The sequence below is a fragment of the Armigeres subalbatus genome, unplaced genomic scaffold, assembly GCF_024139115.2.
Source record: "Armigeres subalbatus isolate Guangzhou_Male unplaced genomic scaffold, GZ_Asu_2 Contig937, whole genome shotgun sequence".
NCBI classification, from domain to species: Eukaryota; Metazoa; Arthropoda; class Insecta; order Diptera; family Culicidae; genus Armigeres; species Armigeres subalbatus.
In genome coordinates this window covers 1,690,966-1,710,032 of record NW_026943741.1, presented here as the reverse complement: position 1 = coordinate 1,710,032, position 19,067 = coordinate 1,690,966, and the positions used below count along the sequence as shown (strand labels likewise).

General features: G+C 41.9%; 1 protein-coding gene and 1 pseudogene across 3 annotated transcripts in view; one reads left to right on the top strand and one right to left on the bottom strand.

The window, feature by feature from the left end:
* Nucleotides 1-19,067, top strand: part of LOC134204856 (plastin-2-like) — a 163,343-nt gene that overhangs the window by 119,836 nt on the left and 24,440 nt on the right. The window contains exon 1 of one of the 3 annotated variants that reach the window (XM_062679657.1): nt 8,935-9,038. The exons of the other annotated variants lie outside the window; for them this stretch is intronic. The gene's annotated coding sequence lies outside the window, so the exon portion shown is untranslated. Of the gene's footprint in view, nt 1-8,934; nt 9,039-19,067 lie in introns of those variants that run through there. 3 annotated transcript variants of the gene reach the window in all.
* LOC134204863 (uncharacterized) lies at nt 1,828-14,428 on the bottom strand (annotated as a pseudogene).

Genomic DNA, 19,067 nt, shown 5'->3' with positions numbered 1-19,067 from the left:
TCATGAATGCAGTATAATATAAGAGTCTTCAATAAATTAATAAATTATAGCCATGAAGCATAAACATCATAGAGAAGATTATCAGTTCTTCAGTGTGATCGAGGTAAAAGCGTATAATACTTTTGTAGGGAACGATGAGGGCTAGACACATGACTCATGAACTGTATTAGGCTGATTTGTTGACCGAAGACGTGTTTAGGCTTGTATGAAGACATGTGCACAGGAAAGGGATATTAGCAATACTTATATTCAGCAGGAAAAACGGTCGCGAAGGATCCTTCCAAGTAGGGTGGCTGTGCCAGTAATAGTGGTGTACCAGTAATAGTGGAAACGCGATTTTCGCTAGAAGTAGTGCATTTTAATTTTTAAAAATTACTTCATAGCATAGCGCTTGCTTAAAAAAGGTGAATGTGTGCGAAAATGTATACAAATTTTCCGGTAAAACATTGAAAAACACAATTTTTTCTTAACTTTTTGGCTCCCTCCCTTGCAAGCGTTCCTATAATAGTGAATCCTTTAAGAAAATAAATGGGATTCACTATTATAGGAACAGATGTTAGCTAGTACCACTATTATTTGTCCATGTACCAGTTAATGGAGGAAGCTATTTTGAAAAGAAAACAATATTTTGAAACATCAACAATATTTTTCCTGAAAAGTAGAGAAGAACAGCTTTCTGCCAATATATTTACATCACAGGAAATATATTCCTATCAATAAATATGAATTAAACAATTTGGACCTGTCACTAATACCACTATTACCGGTACACCGACCCTATATGGTAATAATATAGAAATTGTAGAAATTGGAGAAATCACTGGAAAAAAATGTAAAGATATTCCTGAAGAAATTTTTTAAGGAATCCTAGGTGAATCTTTTAATGGTATTCCAGATAGATTTCCTGGAAAAGTTATTAAGACATTCTTGTAAAAGCTATTATTATTATTAATATCTTTATTAATGAGGTTTTAAAGTAAAAGGAGGAATTCTTTGAGAAATTGCTGAGGAATTTCTGTAGGATTGATGGAAATTTCCGAAGAATTTCTCTAGAACTTCTCCAGAATTTTCGAAGAAATGCTTTGCAAATTCTGGAACTTTCAGAAGAATTTTTTATAGTTTCGAAGGATTTTTTCAAAAACATGTAAGATCTCTGTAGAATCGTATGAAATTTTCCAGTAGAGACTCATTGCAGTTCGTGAAGAATCCTGGAAATCGACAGTCCGCATTCACCCCAAAAATAATATTAATTTAAGTAAACAATACAATCTTTCGCACACTTTCTCGCCACAATGCAGTGTTCCCCCAAACACACACGACGCGACAGTCGCGACGCGATTCTATCGCTTGGCGACAGCGATTCTATCGCCGTTGGTATGGAAGCGTAAATAGAACATTGCCTGCAGTGACCCAACGATAGAATCGCGGCGACTTATTGTCGCCATCGCGTCGATGAAATCACTTAGGTCTGGGGGAGCCTTTAAAATTACATTCACGCGTTCAAAATGGGTCGGCGCACAGGTCTGACGAAGATCAGGAGCTGCAAATCTTAAGTGCTATGCTCGTGCTTCCAGGTTCTTTAATGGTTATCTTCTCCAAAAACTTTCGATTATTAGCAGGGTATATCTGCTCTATCCTTTCGATTCTCTTGCTGGCGATTTTGTCTTTCTCATATTACAAAGTTGTACGAAAAGCTATCATTTCACTCCAAAATTGAGCTTTTTATTGAAAGACCAATACACTGCCGTAAAAAAACCTTCCGGATTTCATTAACTTGCCTTATGAAAATTAGCCACAAGGAAACACTTTGAAAATCACAAGGTTGCCTTATGATGCTGAATGAACTATGGATGAATCAGAACCATAGTTGATGTTTATGTTTCTCTTAAAATTGCCTCATGCGTTTCATTAGACAACCTTATGAAATACAGTAAGTATGCCTTATGAAATTCTTAATTGAAATTTAATTTAAGTTTTTATAGATTATGTTAATTTTTCTTACAAATACGGAAAAATATACCATAATAAACACTTTTTTTTTAAACAGGATGAAGACTTCATTAATCAGTCATCTTTCCTAATTATTGTAAATACAAAATATAATAAATTCCTCCGGAATTTTCTCCAATAATTCCTTAATTTTTTCTCCAGCGATTCTTCCAGGAATTCCTCCGGGAATTTCTCCAGGAATACTATCGGGAATTCTTTTAGAAATTCCTACAGGAACTCCGGGAATTCCGGAAAGAAATCACAAAAACATTCCCGGAGGAATTCCCAACGAAATGTCAGGACAAATTTCCGAAAGAAATGCGGGAGGTATTCCTGGAGGAATTCCTGGATTTCTCTCGGAAAACTTCTAATTGCCTTGCGGACATGTTGCTGATTAATCCTGCTCATATTCCGATCAGTTTTCAAAGACCTAACATCGGATGCCTTCACCTTATCTTCTACGGAATGGTTCAACTTGTCTTGCCAACCATTCAGTCGAGCCTCCTTCTGTTTTTCGTTTGATTCAATCTCCGCTATTGCTGTGACAACCGGATTTCCACAAGTCTCCGCCACCAGTGGATTGTCCGGAAGGGATTCTGGCAAGGTGGTTTCGTTGCCACTACTCAGATCCATTGGCCGTGTACGTCGAGCCGATGAAAATAGATTTGCAAAAACTTCGCAAGTACTTCGGGTTCGGCGAGACTAGTCTTCGGTTCCGTTCATTAGCGCCGTGTAGCTTACGACAGGAACTGCTTCCGCTGACATTTTGATGTTCACGGTTAAAGCTCTTCTGGATAGAATGCGGCGTTTCAATGTTATCGGAATCGATCTCGATCTTATTATTCGTCTATTCATCATAGAAGTGGTGCGTTCAACGACCTCTTCGTGGTAGGGGTGCAACTGATGGGGTAACTGATTATCGCTGGTGCTGGTGCATGATAAGTAAGTTGATAGATGAAAGCGTGGGCGACGTATTATCCGTCGGTTGTATGTAGGTAGATTGATTATTTATCCGCAGCTTCTTTTATGTACTTGCTACAGCTGGCTACCATTCGTTGGCCTTATGTAGATGGATTGCTTGTTTTCTTCGTTTTGCTTTGGTGCAGTGACTGCGCTTTCGGGTTGTAAAGTGTTGTCCGATCCTCGGAGAATGTAGATTTGCAGCCAATCGGATGGAGGTCGATCCCCATTGGATAACAGATTTTCGTTTGTCTTCCTCAAGTTTCGACTGCTTGTTTGAACTTGGACCAGTACTTTTCCTTGATCGTTGCCTTCGATATCGTCTGACGTCTTGATCCTCTTGGCTGTTCTAACTGGATTTCCGCCATGCCGATTTGTCCCGAACTGACCGTAGTGCACCTAGAGTGGTAAGAAAAAATAATTTTTAACCACACAGAGTGCCATAAGACTAGTTTGTACAATCCCATTGAATTCCACCACTTAATTGTATCTTGACAGATACGTATTTCGACTTCAACAGTAAGGCCGTCTTCAGTGTCTCGTACTTGACTCGACTCGTCGAGTTCGTCTTATGAAATGAAGTGGAATGTCACTAAAAAGCTCAAAATAATTTTTATAACACACAGAATGAATAAAAATGTCTGATCGTACCGGCAATTGCATCCATAATTCTCATGGCATCAGTCTTTTCAAGTGCACTGGATGGCTTTCAGTCAGGATAGACAAGTTTGTAGTTCGATGGCATCTGATCCACCGTATTCTCCGACGGAGTTATGGTGTTGGCGAGCTCGGTCGCTCCCGATCCGCTCAAAGTTCTCATTGAGCGGATCAGGCCGCTTTTTGCTGCCACTATCGGATCTTGCTCGACGAGCACAAGACCGCTCCAAACTCCCGCCATATGAGGATACAGACTTCCTCTCGCGGCTGCAATTTTCATGATCAGACGATCGAAGCAAGTCCATGAGATTACCTGCTTCCTCTTCGGAAAGCACCCGGCTTCTCCTTCTAGGTAGACTACCATTTGGTTTGATATCCGGCGAAGCGCTATCCTCTCGCAGCATCACCGGATCTCCATTGCTAGTAAACGATCCTATCCGCCTTCGGAACATGGCTGGGCTGTATCGCATGTCATACTGCAAGGGATCCACTGTTATCTGAATCAGATACTGGAGTTCCCAGTTGATTTGCTATGGAAGGTATACAAAATATCACGCAATGTGTTACAAATAGGGTTACACAAATAAAAGGAAAAATACATTGCCGTCGTTTGAGAGTTCGCTATTTCTCCCTTTGTTTCCGACGGACCCGTGCCTGTTCTTCCTGGATACGGCGCTTATAGTTGTCCTTGATGGCTTGAATGTTCTGAAACATTCCTCCATTTTGAACGTGGCGAAGTCCTCACAGAAAAAGTCGGCCAACTAAAGTAGCATCGTTTCCGGTTATTTTAGCGCTGTTCTGTAGCATCAAGATGTTCCGTTTCGCAAGGTACACCGGGGCAAGACGAAACGGTTTTTTCAAAGTTGAAATTTGAAGTGCTGTAAAAAAATCATCCTTTGATAAATGTTTAATCCGTTTGCGGTGTTTGATAGTTCGGGACAAAGATTATGCATAAAAAATAAGCAACCTTACCAAACTTTTTTATAAATATTTTGTATACTGAAAATATTTTTATATGCATTGGGGCAAGTTGAAACACTGCGCTATATATATGTACTCAGTGAGACTCAAGATCCACGAGGTTGTCAAGGTGACTGTACTGGGCTCGCAAAAGAGTCCCATGTAATTTTTTGACGGTTTTTATTTTCTTTCACAAATTAGCTCAAAATTGTCTCCTGTTTAAGAAAAATTGATAAAATAGTAGGCTTTGTTCTAGAAATTTGAAAATCAAATCCCATTTGTGTTGTTTTATCTTGATATTTACTCTCATAAAAGACACATTCCAGATTTTGATACTCTTTTACACAAAAATAAACTAAAATTTGTGACTCTTATGCGAAAAAGGGCAGTATACAACAAAGTCACAAACATAATTTTCAGGGATCAAATTCTAGAAATCGCACTACACTGAAAATTTATCAAACGCAAATAAAATCGTGAACCAGCAAAAATACACCGCGATTTAATTCGATGGATTCAGGAACACTAGTCACGTTTTCTAGAACGTTCCAGAAATCGTGACTGTGTTCCCTGAATACGTATTGTAGTTCACAAAAAAATACACCGTAAACTTGTTAGTTCACGAATTCATGAACGCTTTTTTTTGCGTGCAGATTGATTACGTCCTACTGGTGACCACTTGGAATACTTTTCAGGATGGTTCATTAGCTGGTTCACTTGAATTGTGTGACTAATTAATTCGGTTATGGCTTCTCCATAAATTCACATTAATTAACCAGGGTATCTCTCATAAACTCCTCAATTGGGACTGGGGAAGTGAATGGTTGAGTTACTGAAATGTTTACATGCTCTATGTTTTATATTTTTGAGTGCCAGTGCTCACTACGAGGAAAAATTGATTAAGTATCTCAAAACTAGACCGTGCAGTTTAACCATGACCGTTTTTATCCTATTCTTTAGTAAAGATTGTAGGAGGGTATTCATGACGGGATGGACGGAAATTTATAAAATTTATTTTCAGAAGTTTGAACCTTTTCATAAATTTATGTTCTCCGAATGTATTTACGGACCATGTTGAATTCTGGAAAAAAATATTACTTTAAATTGCGAGGGTGACGTTTTGAATCGTTGTTTCAACTTGCCCCGCACCACGCATTTCTATTTGCCCCGATAGGTTAAAAATGCGAATCAATTTCAAATGACCATTTCAAAAATTAAAATGGGTTTTCCATTGATTTTTCATAATCATTATGCTTATTCAACATTGGATGATTGCCTACCATCCAAATTTGATGAAAAAACTATTCCAAACATCATTTTGAGACCTGAAACATCATTGGCACATCAAATAGTTGGTTTAGATTTTGCAAAGGGTGGAAAATAAACAATGGCAGGAATTGCTTCTAGTAGCTGCAATCTTCCGGGAATGGCAGACAGAAGGTGCGCTTAGGGATGTAGTTTGTTGAAAAAAATAATCAGGGCATTCGGTCATTTCAGATCTAAATTACAGCTTCTGTTTCAACTTACCCCGCATTTCAACTTGCCCCGGTGTACCTCAACAATTCAGTCAAATATACCAACAACTTCCAGCTTACTGTAATAAATTTATCCATTTGATATTTGATGTCCAGTTCGGTCTTTGGCAGTTCAATCTTTTTCTGGATCTTTTTGATACGGTTATCTATGGCATTGATTTCGCTGATAATTTGCTCAACCATGGTTCTGAAAACACAAAACAATTAATATTCGCCTTTGAGTATCGTTGATATTGCATAGCTGTGCTTAGTTGCATTTTCCAGCGTGGACATCTGGCCCGGGAAGACGAGAAGTTCGGGGTTTTCCTTCTCCTCTTGTAGTACCACAAGATGTAGGTAACAGGTTCATACCGGGTTTGTTTGCCCGAATAGCTGTTAGTTTCTGCAGTGATGATGAGGACAATTTAACGCCGGCAGCATTTCCGGCGGAATTCAGGAAGTTACCTGCCACTACTATGAACTAAAAGTTCATTCCCCCCCAATATTTTCTTTACTATACCGCTTGAAACATGAACTGTCACTCCAAAAATGATAGTTCACGAAGTATAAGAACACCTTATGAAAAAATTACCCAAGAACGAGTTATAAATTTCATAAGGTAAAGTTATAAATTTTGTTATGGAGTAAGGCATTTTTGTTAGTATGTATCACATTAAGGCAAAGTGTAACAATTAATTCGAGAAAGGCATCATAACTGGTGGGTGAAATAATCTGGATTTAAAATACGGAAAATATCCAAATTTGATGCTGTGCACATTTTTATTAACGTCCATTGCTGTCATTAAAATTGTTATGCTGAACATGAATGAGTTGAGTTATCTACATACTATGCTTAGTGGGACGCCAACTCATTCGTAACCCAACCCGTTGTCTGTAATAAGCTGTAATTAGAATTCGAAGAAGTAATAGTTGAAAACAAACAAACTCAAATCACCGTGCATGAAGTAAAGGAAGATAATCTTGAGGCTGGGTGGCAAGTGGAAATGAAAAAAATAACAATGGGAGAATTGGAATTGCTATTGCAGTAGCGAAACGCATAATTAGATTAAGAATCAATTAAAACCATCTTCCTCGCGGCGCGGGAGACCTCACGTGAGATTGACTTCACACACAAAGCTACTGAGCTACAGCTACTGTTACCATCTAGATTTAGATGATAGACAGAGAGCATTATAGGTGCATTTAGAAGCGGTTGGTGAGAAATGTCTAGTCAAGTAGGTATAACAAATGCTGTTAAGCCGACATTTTATTGGCGTTTTTTTTTTTGCTTGGTCGTTTATATCCCTATCATTATGATTATCGTAGAATCACGAGGCGGATGTGGGTAATCGAGTAGAGGGAATCAATCGGTTGTTGGTATTGAATCTGCTTTGTATGCGCTAGAAGTACCATAGATGAACAAGTTCGAGTGTGTGCATTCGGAATACTGTTTTATGGCAAAATATATTCGAATTGAGTCTTATCTACGGATATTCCTAATTGTTGTCTGTACAATCAAATGTGTATAAATAGATTATATCAGTTCCTATAATAACAGCTCTCAGTAGTATCTCCATTAATACTAGGGATTTTTTTCAAATGGGCGTAATTAATTCTGACCTTGATTTTTGGAACGGCGATTGTGCTCTTAATACAAATTATTTTGGCCAACTAATGTACCCAACAGAAAGAATAGACTGCGGACAATCCGGTAGTAGGGCAAGTTGAACGAAATCTGCTGAATAGACACAGTATGAGTCGTTTCAAATTGTAAGGTCAAACACAGTTACGCCTATTTGAAAAAAGTGTTTTCTCTAGTATTTGACAATAGATAATTTGGAATTAAATCTATTTATTTTGAACTAGACGAACCTGCCCAATCTCGCTCGGGTTGTATTTTCAATCTGTCAATCATGTAATTGATTGCAGCATCGCACTCTAGATCGACAGCTGACTCCAAGACGAATCGATTAGTGAGAAAATCTTGCAAATTGGTCCATGCGTTCGTGAGCCATACTGCCTATGATCGCACATCAGTCCAATCTTCGCAGGATTTCATATTCATATGGGACAAATATATTTTTATATATAGTGAAGATAGAAAAGACGAAAATATAAGAAGACTAGAAGATTGTCAAGAAGTTAGATTCAGGTTGACACTCGAGGGCAAAAAATATCTTTAGCCTAGTAACGTGGTAAACAGTCATCTGGCCAAGAAGATAACAATGGTGGTCAACTTTCTGTATGGCCCCCAACGGTTTCGTCTTACAACCGGCAACCACTGCAACAAATGTACCTAATCACTTTCACTTACGAATCGACTTCGCTCATTAATAATATGTTTCTATGCTGAATCTGATCCGATTCAACAAGTTTACAATAAACAGAGCAGTATTAGCCGCAGACCATCTTCGCGATCGCCGACGATCATATGAACAAAGTGAATCTCTTCGCTAAAACACCACCGCCCGGCAGCTTCGTTCCGCACGCTTATTCAACTTTCATTCGCCATATCACACCGTTTTTTTTTTCACCGCTCTCTTTCGGATGTTATCGTTGTTGCACCTTTTTTCTCGTTTCTGTGCGGTTTTAAATCCAACCAAGACTTCCATTGGCATTGTATGGAGGTCGCGATCCGTCACAGTTTACAGTAGGATCTGAGGTTCGAAAGTCACATCATGGAGCAACGAATTGAATTGATTGTATTTTGTTTTGGGGGAAATCCATCTGGGGGTTTCGTATATACTCGATTGCCATTATATTTGGGTGCACTAAATATCAAATCGCAGTAAAATTGGTAGTTTATCTATTCTTTTTCATTTGTTGCCTTTGTTTTGAAGACATATAACATTGGTTAGCACCACATTTCTGCAGCTTCATTTTTTTTATACAACGTAAACGCATTTTATCAATTTACGACCTATCGGTGTTGTGTTCAATTTGTGCTGCCTGACTTGAGTGAGTATTGGCTATTTGAATCGTGCAATACTAATAAATCTCACCTATCAAGACATGTATTATTGCTGTTCGATTAGTGTTTCCCTGGCGATGACGTCCATATACTAGCTTCAGATAAGTGCTATTCATAAGAAAGAGTTCGTTCGTATCACGGTGTTTTCACCTTGCTGTAATTGTGTTGGCCGTTAATCCAACGTACCGTGTAAAAACTATCATCTTTGGCAGCCTACATATATAGCCCACGTTCCAATCCAACATTCGTAATTGGATGCGGTACTTTACCGGCTCTCGCCGGTCGTATGTTGTCCACATCATGTAACGGAAGTAATACTTCGAAGGTGTCAACTATGGTTGCCGCCATTGACTGAATCGAAAACCACCAACCGGTTGCGGAGTTATAAATTATTCATGGATGTGCGGCGTTTCATCTCAAAATAACGATGAAAAAGCGCCGTGTCAAGCTAAAATGTGAAACTTTCTTACGAACGATAGCAATAAAGGCCGATCATTTCCCCAAGTCGAACTGGGAAGGTTATGTCATTGAACATTCGAAGTAATTAATGATGTAACATAATAATTCGCACCAATTCCAAATGTATTTGTTACCTTCGCCTTTTGCCTTCGCATTTTTCTAACATTTCACTTTTAAAACCCACATCGTGAATTCAGAAAAGCAAGAAGAAATTATAAGCTCACCAGTTTTAGGTGTGCTTACTTGGCTTTTTAACACAAGGGTATGTTTAGCATATGCCCAGTCCACTAATGGCTGATTCAGCCATCACCTCGTGTTTTGGATGCACAAATCTCAATGAATAGGCTCTCAACAATCGTGTCCGTTGAATTCCGACAGAAGAAGCTTCAGTATTGGAACTTATTGTAATATATTGTAGTACATGTTTGTTGTCGTCATCAACATCAGTTTGACACTTGAACCGTTTGTTTGAGAAACTGCATATGTAACATTTTTGGTCAAAATGATATTTTTATATATTCTGAATCCTCTTCCAAAAATACGTATTCTGGCAAAAAATAAGAAAAAAAATTTTGTTCTGGAATGTATGAATTTTTTTTCGTTTGTTTGAGAAACTACATATGTCCACGCACTTTGAAGAGCAATTATGGAGTACTGCTTACAGTTTTTGCATTGAAAGTGCACCAGGGTGTTGAGTTTTGCCAAAAACTATTGATCTGTATCGATGAAATCGTAAGGTTCGATGCCAACTTGTTCGAAAACAGTGTTTTGTTGTTTTCTCGAAATTGTATAAAATGGACTTATGCAGTTTCTTAATCAAATGATTCACTTGGTGTCGGTACTTTGGCTGCAAGGACGAAGCGAACTAGATGTTTGTCACGCGAAAAGGAGCTACAATCTTATACCTACATATGCATCAACTATTTTGACACGTTTCACCCTCAGACGAGTAAAATTCAAACAAATCCAGCAAACCATGTCAGCATTTGTTTTTGAGGCATACCTAATTTAAAATTTATCAATCGGCAATGAATTGGTAGCCAATCATAGTTAGGAAAGGAAAAGTATTAGTCGTTCGCGTCTTCCAACAGTTGTTAACCAGCTGACCCGCCCTTCTTCAAACAGACCATCCCGTGGAAAGCATGACAAGTAATTGCGAATTTCATTATTCTTTTTGTTGGATCATTCTTCTGGAAGGAAATTTTCATTTTCCCGTGGGTTTCGAATAAATGTCTCTGCTAAACCCCATTTTTGGTCCTTCATTCAGCAATATGTTAAGTTCAAAATGATAATGAAATTCGACCTTACTGTTAACGAGTTAAGTGGAACCGCATACTCATACATAGCAAGACTCAAGATAGGATGGATTGGTGGTTAACTACACACATACATACATAATTCGGAATTTATTATTTTTTCTACAAGAGAGAATGCATTTATGCACGATCCAGCACACGTGCTTAGTAGTTTCCAAGCTAGCACACGGAAGTGTACTCGAGTGTCGGACTCGACAAGTGAAGAAGGTAATGTGTACCGACTAAACTCCCTTGGGCTCCACCCATCATTTTCCTCAGGAACCTGTCTCCCAGCATTTTTTTCTGGGGGATAGGCAGTACTTACTGTACTCGCTCATTCACGCTCACACAGGCACTAAGCTAATATGTGGCTTATTTGGGTGTTCTCTCTAACACACCCTATGACACACCATATAAGTCTTATCCGTTACGTTGGGATATGGATACTTGGAAGTAGTACGTAACGGTGTAAATCCGGCCATATCGTCAGGCTCAGGCAAATCCCAAGGTGTCAGGCGACCCGTGCCGAGGGGATGAATGACCTGGAGGGTGAAACAATTAGCCAGTTCGAACGGAGCCTGTGTTAGAATGACTGAAGTCTGGTGAGGCCTGGCAGGAGTGTCGGGGGGCAGATACCTCTGCGGAACCTCAGAATTAGGGGACACGAAAGTCTCTCTATGCCTGGCAGGAGTGCCGGGGGGTTGATGCTTCTGCGGTACCTCAGAAATTCGAGACATGTAAGGTGAGTGGTGCCACTCCGTTGCAGGATGGGGAACCCACCGCACTGACTGAGGACTACCTGAGCTTCGAAATATCAATAGGTACCTATAGGTGGGTGCTGCCTATAAAGTACCTGTCCGAAACCTATTGACAGCATCAAAGCCCGGGGAGGTGAGTGTTACGCACGCGTGACGTGCCGGGTTTCCACGCCCAAACGATGCACAGGAGGTGCACAGAGTGGATACAAATGGGAGATGGGGGTATTACAACCACCACTGAGTGAGTGACTGAATGTCAAGAGAGTGGTGCATAAGTGGTGCAAGCGATAGGGACTGAATGTATGGTACGTGTGGTCAGAGTGACTGCTTAGGCAGTAGTGTGATCCGGCTGCCAGGGACGGATTGAGTGAAGTCTCGCTAGGCCTGGCAGGAGTGTCGGGGGGTTGATGCTTCTGCGGCACCTCAGAAATAGGAGACATGAAAGGGTCTGCCTCGTAGCTGAGGTAGGAGCGGCATAGGAGCCACCAACCTAGGGTCGCCTCCGGCTTGGTAGACAAGTGGTGCCACCCTGTTGCAGGACGGGGTGAACATCATACTGAATGAGGACTGTCTGTGTTGTGAGATTGCAGCATGGGGTACCCCCTGCAGGTTACCCGTAGCATCCCTTGCTGTAACTCGAGCAACATAGGCAGGAGAGTGTTGGGGCACATGTGGTGCCAGTGTGTCTTGTGCAAATGTGTTGCATGGGGAGTGTCGGAGAGTCGAGGCGCATACGTGCACTTGTGTACGTCATGTAGGGGGCGCAATGCCCAATAGTTATCCCCCGAAGTATTGCGGGCTAATGACTGAAGAGGAAGGAGTTGGTTTTAGTGGGTCGGGAGTGGTGATCCCATCCCCACACTAGCTGGGTTCGCCTCCCAGGTGTCTGATTGCAGATGTCCATTACCTTCACAAAAAAACGCCATGTAAGTCTCACTCAGTCTAACTTGGGGGCTCACCCTTTACGCACCATGTTAGACTAACTTGGATGCTCACTCTATCCCCTGATTCACGCTCTGTCACAACAATTTGAGACTTATTTTGGTGCTCAATCTAGCACTCCCTGCCACTACTCCTGACACATGCTCTGACCCACCATGTGGGGATTACTGCGAGGCTGACTCGGGTGCGCGCCCCCAATATAATATGTGAGGCTGACTTGGATACTCACTCTACTCTCCTCTGCCATGCCTCAAGGTGTCGATTGCGATAGGTACCAACAGTTTTACGCTACAACTCTCCTACCTCGGCATGTGCAGCCCATACTCATACCTATGCGCTCACTCTTCTGCAAAGCCTCGAGGTGGCGACTGCGGTTTTCTCCCGCTGTGACACTCTTACCTCGACATGTGCAAACCTCTCATTCACTTCCCCGCGCTGACCATTCACAAGTAGGGATGAATCGATACAAGTAAATACGAGTAAATACTCGATACTATTGGTTCGATACCAAGTACTTTTGGAATCGATACTTTTATACCGATACCAAGTAAGCATCGAATTGAAGTAGTTGAATCAATTGAGTACTCAATTCAAAATGTATTAAATATTATAAACTTAAATAGAAACATTTTTATTTTTTCGTAAGAATCTTTTGAATGTTAGTTTTTAAATCGAATTATTACGTTCAAGTATTTATTTTTTGATACGAAAATTATTTTAAGCTTTTAGTGGAATGTATTTACTTGTCATAAGACGAGTTTGTACTATTCCATTTAATTCTACTACTTTATTGTATCTAAGTCGAGTCAAGTACGAGACACTGGAGACGGCCTTACTGTTGAGGTCGAAATACGTATCTGTCAAAGGTACAATAAAGTAGTGGAATCAAATGAAATAGTACAAACTCGTCTTATGACAAGTATTTTTTGTTGCTTATCACTTATTTGTGACCGATCCTTTAGAATTTCCTCAAAGTCGATAATAAATTACGCAAATATCTTGGGTAATATTGGATCTGCACTACTATTTGCAGCTGTTTCCTAATTATTCAGAATTTTACGTCTATATCAACATGAATTATAAAATACGGCAACTATAAATATAATGATTTAAAGTAACAATTCGCTTACATCTAAAATGTGTTCGCCTTTTACACACTATCAAGATAAGTAAATTATGAAAACGATGGACAAATAGTAATAGAAAGTGCTTCCACTATTCAGTGTTTCATCCAACATAAATTATAAATGACTACTGAGTGAGGGAGTGACAAAATAAATTTACTTCGAATTGATGAGTACTCATATGATACAAGTAGGTATCGTTACTTTTAATTCGATACTTTAGTGGTATCGATACTTTTATTCGATACTACTTGAAAGTAAAAGTATCGATTCCTTAGTGGTATCGTTTCATCCCTATTCAAAAGTTAGTCATGCTTATCGACTGCTGCTGGGCGCGCCAGATTCTCTGCAAGCTGCAGGCAATCTGTGTTACTTCTCCACCGCTTGGCACATACTCTGGATAAGGGTATCCGGGGTTGTGTCCCGACCGCAAACGTCTAGCGTAGCTCTTCTTTCGACGTCGAAACGAGGACATACGAACAGTATGTGCTCTGCAGTTTCATCAATACTTGTGCAGTCAGGGCAGAGGGGGGCCTCCGCATGCCCAAACCTGTGGAGGTACTGCCGGAAGCAGCCATGGCCTGACAGGAATTGTGTCAGACGGAAGTGATCTTCCTCATTGGGTCTCCCCACCCAGCGCGGTATGTTAGGTATCAGTCCACCTAACTTAAGAAGAGTTATCCCACTCGCGCTGCCATCTGGCAACCGAAGTCACCCTGATGCGTTCGTGGGCTCCTCTGATACCACGTAGCTCGAAATACTCCTCGTTTTCCCAGATGACCAACCCAACTGGCATCATGGTCGCAGTTACGCAGGCTGCATCGTGTGATATCGTGCGGTAGGCAGATACCACTCTGAGACACATCAAGCGGTACGTGCTCACCAGCTTCCGCAGGTAACTGGTTACCCCTCTCGCCCAGGACGTGCCGCCGTACCTAAAAATATATATGGCAAACGCTGGCAGTAGTCTACGTTTTCTGGCACACATCTTAGAGGTGTTGGGCATCGTCTTCGATAATGCCGCAACAGCAGGCGAAGCCCTATTGCACGCGTATTCGACATGGATGCTGAAGGTCAGCTAGTCGTCTATTACGACCCAAAGAAGCTGCAAACTCCGCTTTGATCGCGACTTCACCCACATGAATCACTGCATGTTGAACCAACTTGCGGTTGTTAACGATAACCATCCCGTCTTATATCGAACGAGCTTCAGGACTCTAGCGCTCATCCAATCCGCCACCGTGTAGATCGCATGTGCTGCTTTCAGTTCTACCTCCGGAATTGACTACCCGTAGACCTCCAAGGTTACGACGGTCTTTACACAAGGAGGGAACTTTAGCTTCAGAACCCCATCGTACATAAGGTTCCATAATACCGGGCCTTAGTATCGAACTTGTTACGGTAATGTAATAGTGAAGGGTTCCAGGCGCAGACATCGAATTAATGATGCCTCATGGGATCGTTTCTATCAAGGTGCCCAAACAGGATAAGAATCCTACACAAAAGCTCAGCTATGAATACAGCTAACTAATTGCTGTACACAATGAAAATATATTTGCGGTATTTGGCTGATGGACCAAAATCTCATATGAAACCTCGTCATACTCCGTAGTGGGCGCCACCTAGCCGTCTCTCTCAGGGCACCAAGAGAGAACGTGCATTATTTTAATTTGTTAACTGTTTCATGTTGATTGCGGATCTTTATGTTCGAATTAAAATATGTAACACTGGCGTCCAACGTGGGGCTTGTTACACTGGCGCCCAACTTAATGTTCCACAGATGTATGTAATTACATGTCTTCTAGTTTAAGTTAGTAGTTCGTAAGGCTATTTCTCCGTTTCTATAATTTGATCGCGACAAATTGTACGAATTGCGGAAATAGTAGCAATTGATTATGAGGACCAAGGAGTGACAAACCTAAGAATTGAACAGAAACCATTTAGCCACAGCACAGGTGCCGTGCAGACCGTATTTTAACTTTAGGATTCAGTCCCGGGTGTTGACCACCCATTAATCGACTTCCGTGTCGGTCCAATACTTTGCAAGAAACACGATTAAAATTTTTTCATTGATCTCAGAATCGATCCATAACAAAATCTGTGCCTTGGTAGAAGTTGTGTTACGTTTTTTTTTCTATTCGTACAGTACGTAAATGTGATACTATGAATGTGCTGCGTCTAGAATCGAAGTCGAAAGTTTGTAAGTAGGCAATTAAATGTTAATGTAGTGAAGGGTTCCAGGCACAGACATCGAATTAATGATGCCTCAGGGATCGTTTCTATCGAGGTGCCCAAAGAGGATAAGAATCCTACTCAAAAGCTCAGCTATGAATACAGCTAATTAATTGATGTAGACAAAATACGCAATCCGCATTGAAAATATATTTGCGGGATTTGACTGATGGACCAAAATCTCGTCATATCCCGTAGTGGGCATCATCTACCCATCACTCTCAAGGCACCAAGAGAGAACGTGCATTATTTTAATTTGTTAACTGTGTTCATGTTGATTGCGGATCTTTATGTTTGTATAAAAAATTGTAGCAAACTTTGCGGAAGGTAATAGGAACACTTCGCTAACCGGCATCGGTCTCGAATAATAGTACAAGGTTCTGAAAATAGTTAACCCGGTGTAGCGAACTGATTGCTTGACAGGGACTCCGTACTTTCTGAGTACGGGGCAGTCTGTTGAAGATGACCCTCTCTAGCAACTTGCCCGTCGTGTGTATAAGACAGATTGGTCTATACGCCTATGGGTAGCCGGGGGTGCTTCTCGGCCTTCGACAACAACACCAATTTCTGCTTTTTCCATGTTTCGGGGAATCTACACTCATCAAGGAATCTTTGCATAGCTAGCCTGGACATGTTCGGGTTTGCTATGGTACCTGCCTTAAGAGCACTATTCGGAAATCCTTCCGGCCCTGGAGCTTTGTTCGTTACCAGGGATTTGGTCACCGTGAGTAACTCTTCGTTCGTCACCGGAGCCACAATTTCGGCCGCACCCATATTGTTAAGAAAATTATTTTGAGCTTTTTAGTGGAATGTCTTCACTTGTCATAAGACGAGTGAATATTGCCTTGCGATGCAGATGGTCAGGGACTTGTGGCTCGGGACGGAAAGACTACCTCGATAATCCTCGGGACCGTTCGACCCCCTTGCTGCTCTTGATAAAAGCCAGTTTCGTAGCTTAACACTTCACGGAGGTACGCTCTTTCATCCTCAGTGTGAGTACTTTGCATTCTTCGTCTAGCCTTGAAGCAGGTTGATCGAAGCGCCGCAATCCATAAAACCAACCGTAACAAGTATACCGGGCGTCTGCCATTTCTCGGCATGGTGGCATCGCACACCTGTGATAGGACAGCTACCAACGCATCCCCGCTTATACCTTCAGTGTTGGCTTCCAGTCTCAGGGCCGCGTTTATGACTTCGCTGTCCAAGTGATTGGTTCTCCACCCATGGACCTGACAGGGATCCCTGTACCTCGGATATTGCACGCCATAGTTGAGCTTAAAGCGCATTACTAGATGATCACGATGGGTGTTACCTTTATCTAATCTTCAGTCTAAGTCTGGTGCCAGATCTGGATTGACAAACGTTATCCCAAGCAGCACAAATTAAGCGAATATGGTTGCAGCAACATCATTGTGACTGCTTCTGGTCAAATAAAAGTTACTGTGATCTATGTGTAACATGCGTGCTGCTCGAGACGTCAATCCATGACTCGACCCGTTCCTTCTGAACGTGCTAGGGGAACAATCATTGACTAGCACTGCGTCGAGCTTCGCTAGCACCTCTAGTAACGCTTGACCGTTAAACCGATTGGTGCAGCGGCTGCCCCACTCCACTGCCCAAGCGGTAAAATCTACTGCTATGACGACCGGATTACGACTCACTGTTCTAATGGCCACACACCATTTATATTGGCTATCGCGGCACCCTCAGTAGAGGAGTGTACCACTACCACCTCTTGGATCGGGTACCGCCCCGTCGTGCAAATAGCTGCCATCCTTGATCCGTCCGCCACCCAATTGCCGGTATCGACAGGGACGTTGCACGGGTCGGACAGGAGTGCGACATCGGTCCTCGACTCCGAGACCGACTGCCACAGCAGGGCAGATGCACAGTGGTTAAGATTCAGCTGTGTTACTTGCACGGCTTCTTCTTGTTTGTCTCTCCTGTGAGAGGCTGCTTGATAACCCTATCGTACATGCGTAATGCATAGTAATTATGCACTCCTCGATACATCCCTGATCTTCGCGCATCAAAGCAGGCGTTGCTTTGAACGATAAAGAGTCATCCTCTTTGGTGTTCGAACTGCCGGGTGAGCAGGTTGTGTGCTGGGCGACAGTGCGTGCTTAATACAGATTTCACAAATGGCGATCCTGCCAGGAGCCACCTTTTCTAGGTGGCATTTTTTTCTCCTTCCATTTCATTTAATATTGCTGTTACTGTCGCCCATCACACACAAGTGCAGTTGCAGTTAAATTAGTTACTAGGCAAAGGAAAACTACAGGTAGGTTTACGTTTTCAAAAACTGATGCGCAATGATACGGAGCCACTGGTGCTGGTTTCTCACAGTTGGAGAAAACCCGAGCGAGCCAGGGCTACTGTTTTTGATTTGCACGGGGGAGTTTTCCGGGAGCAAGATTGCTCACTGGTTCGATCCGGCAAAAAGGTACGGAGCCACTGGTGCTGGTTTCTCACAGTTGGAGAAAACCCGAGCGAGCCAGGGCTACTGTTTTTGATTTGCACGGGGGAGTTTTCCGGGAGCAAGATTGCTCACTGGTTCGATCCGGCAAAAGGTACGGAGCCACTGGTGCTGGTTTCTCACAGTTGGAGAAAACCCGAGTGAGCCAGGGCTACTGTTTTGATTTGCACGGGGGAGTTTTCCGGGAGCACGATTGCTCACTGGTTCAATCCGGCAAAAAGGTACAGAGCCACTGGTGCTGGTTTCTTACAGTTGGATGAAACCCGAGGGAGCCAGGGCTACTGTTTTTGATTTGCACGGGGGAGTTTTCCGAGAGAAAGTTTGCTCACTGGCTCGATCCGAAAATCTAGCAAATCATGCGCCGTATAAACGATTGTATTAAGTATTTCCAGCAATTCCATGGAAACCAAATAGGGGGAGAATACGGTACACATACTTACTAGCTGGCTGTCACTTTTACCGGTTACAGGCTTGTTTTTTGTTGGCGCAGTTGAGGATTTTTTGGTGCCTTACTGCGCACTGTGCCCTTCCTCGCCACAACGACGACACAGGTTGCTACAGTCTGAACCCTCACAGTTGTAGGAGTTGTGCATCGACTTTAAGCACCGATAGCACCTGTTCACTGAAGGCGGTTGGAGTTTGGTTACTGAGCATACTGACCAGCCGATCTTCAAATTCCCTCGCTCCATTACCTTTTTGGCTTCCGCAATCGGTAACGTAAGGTAGGCTA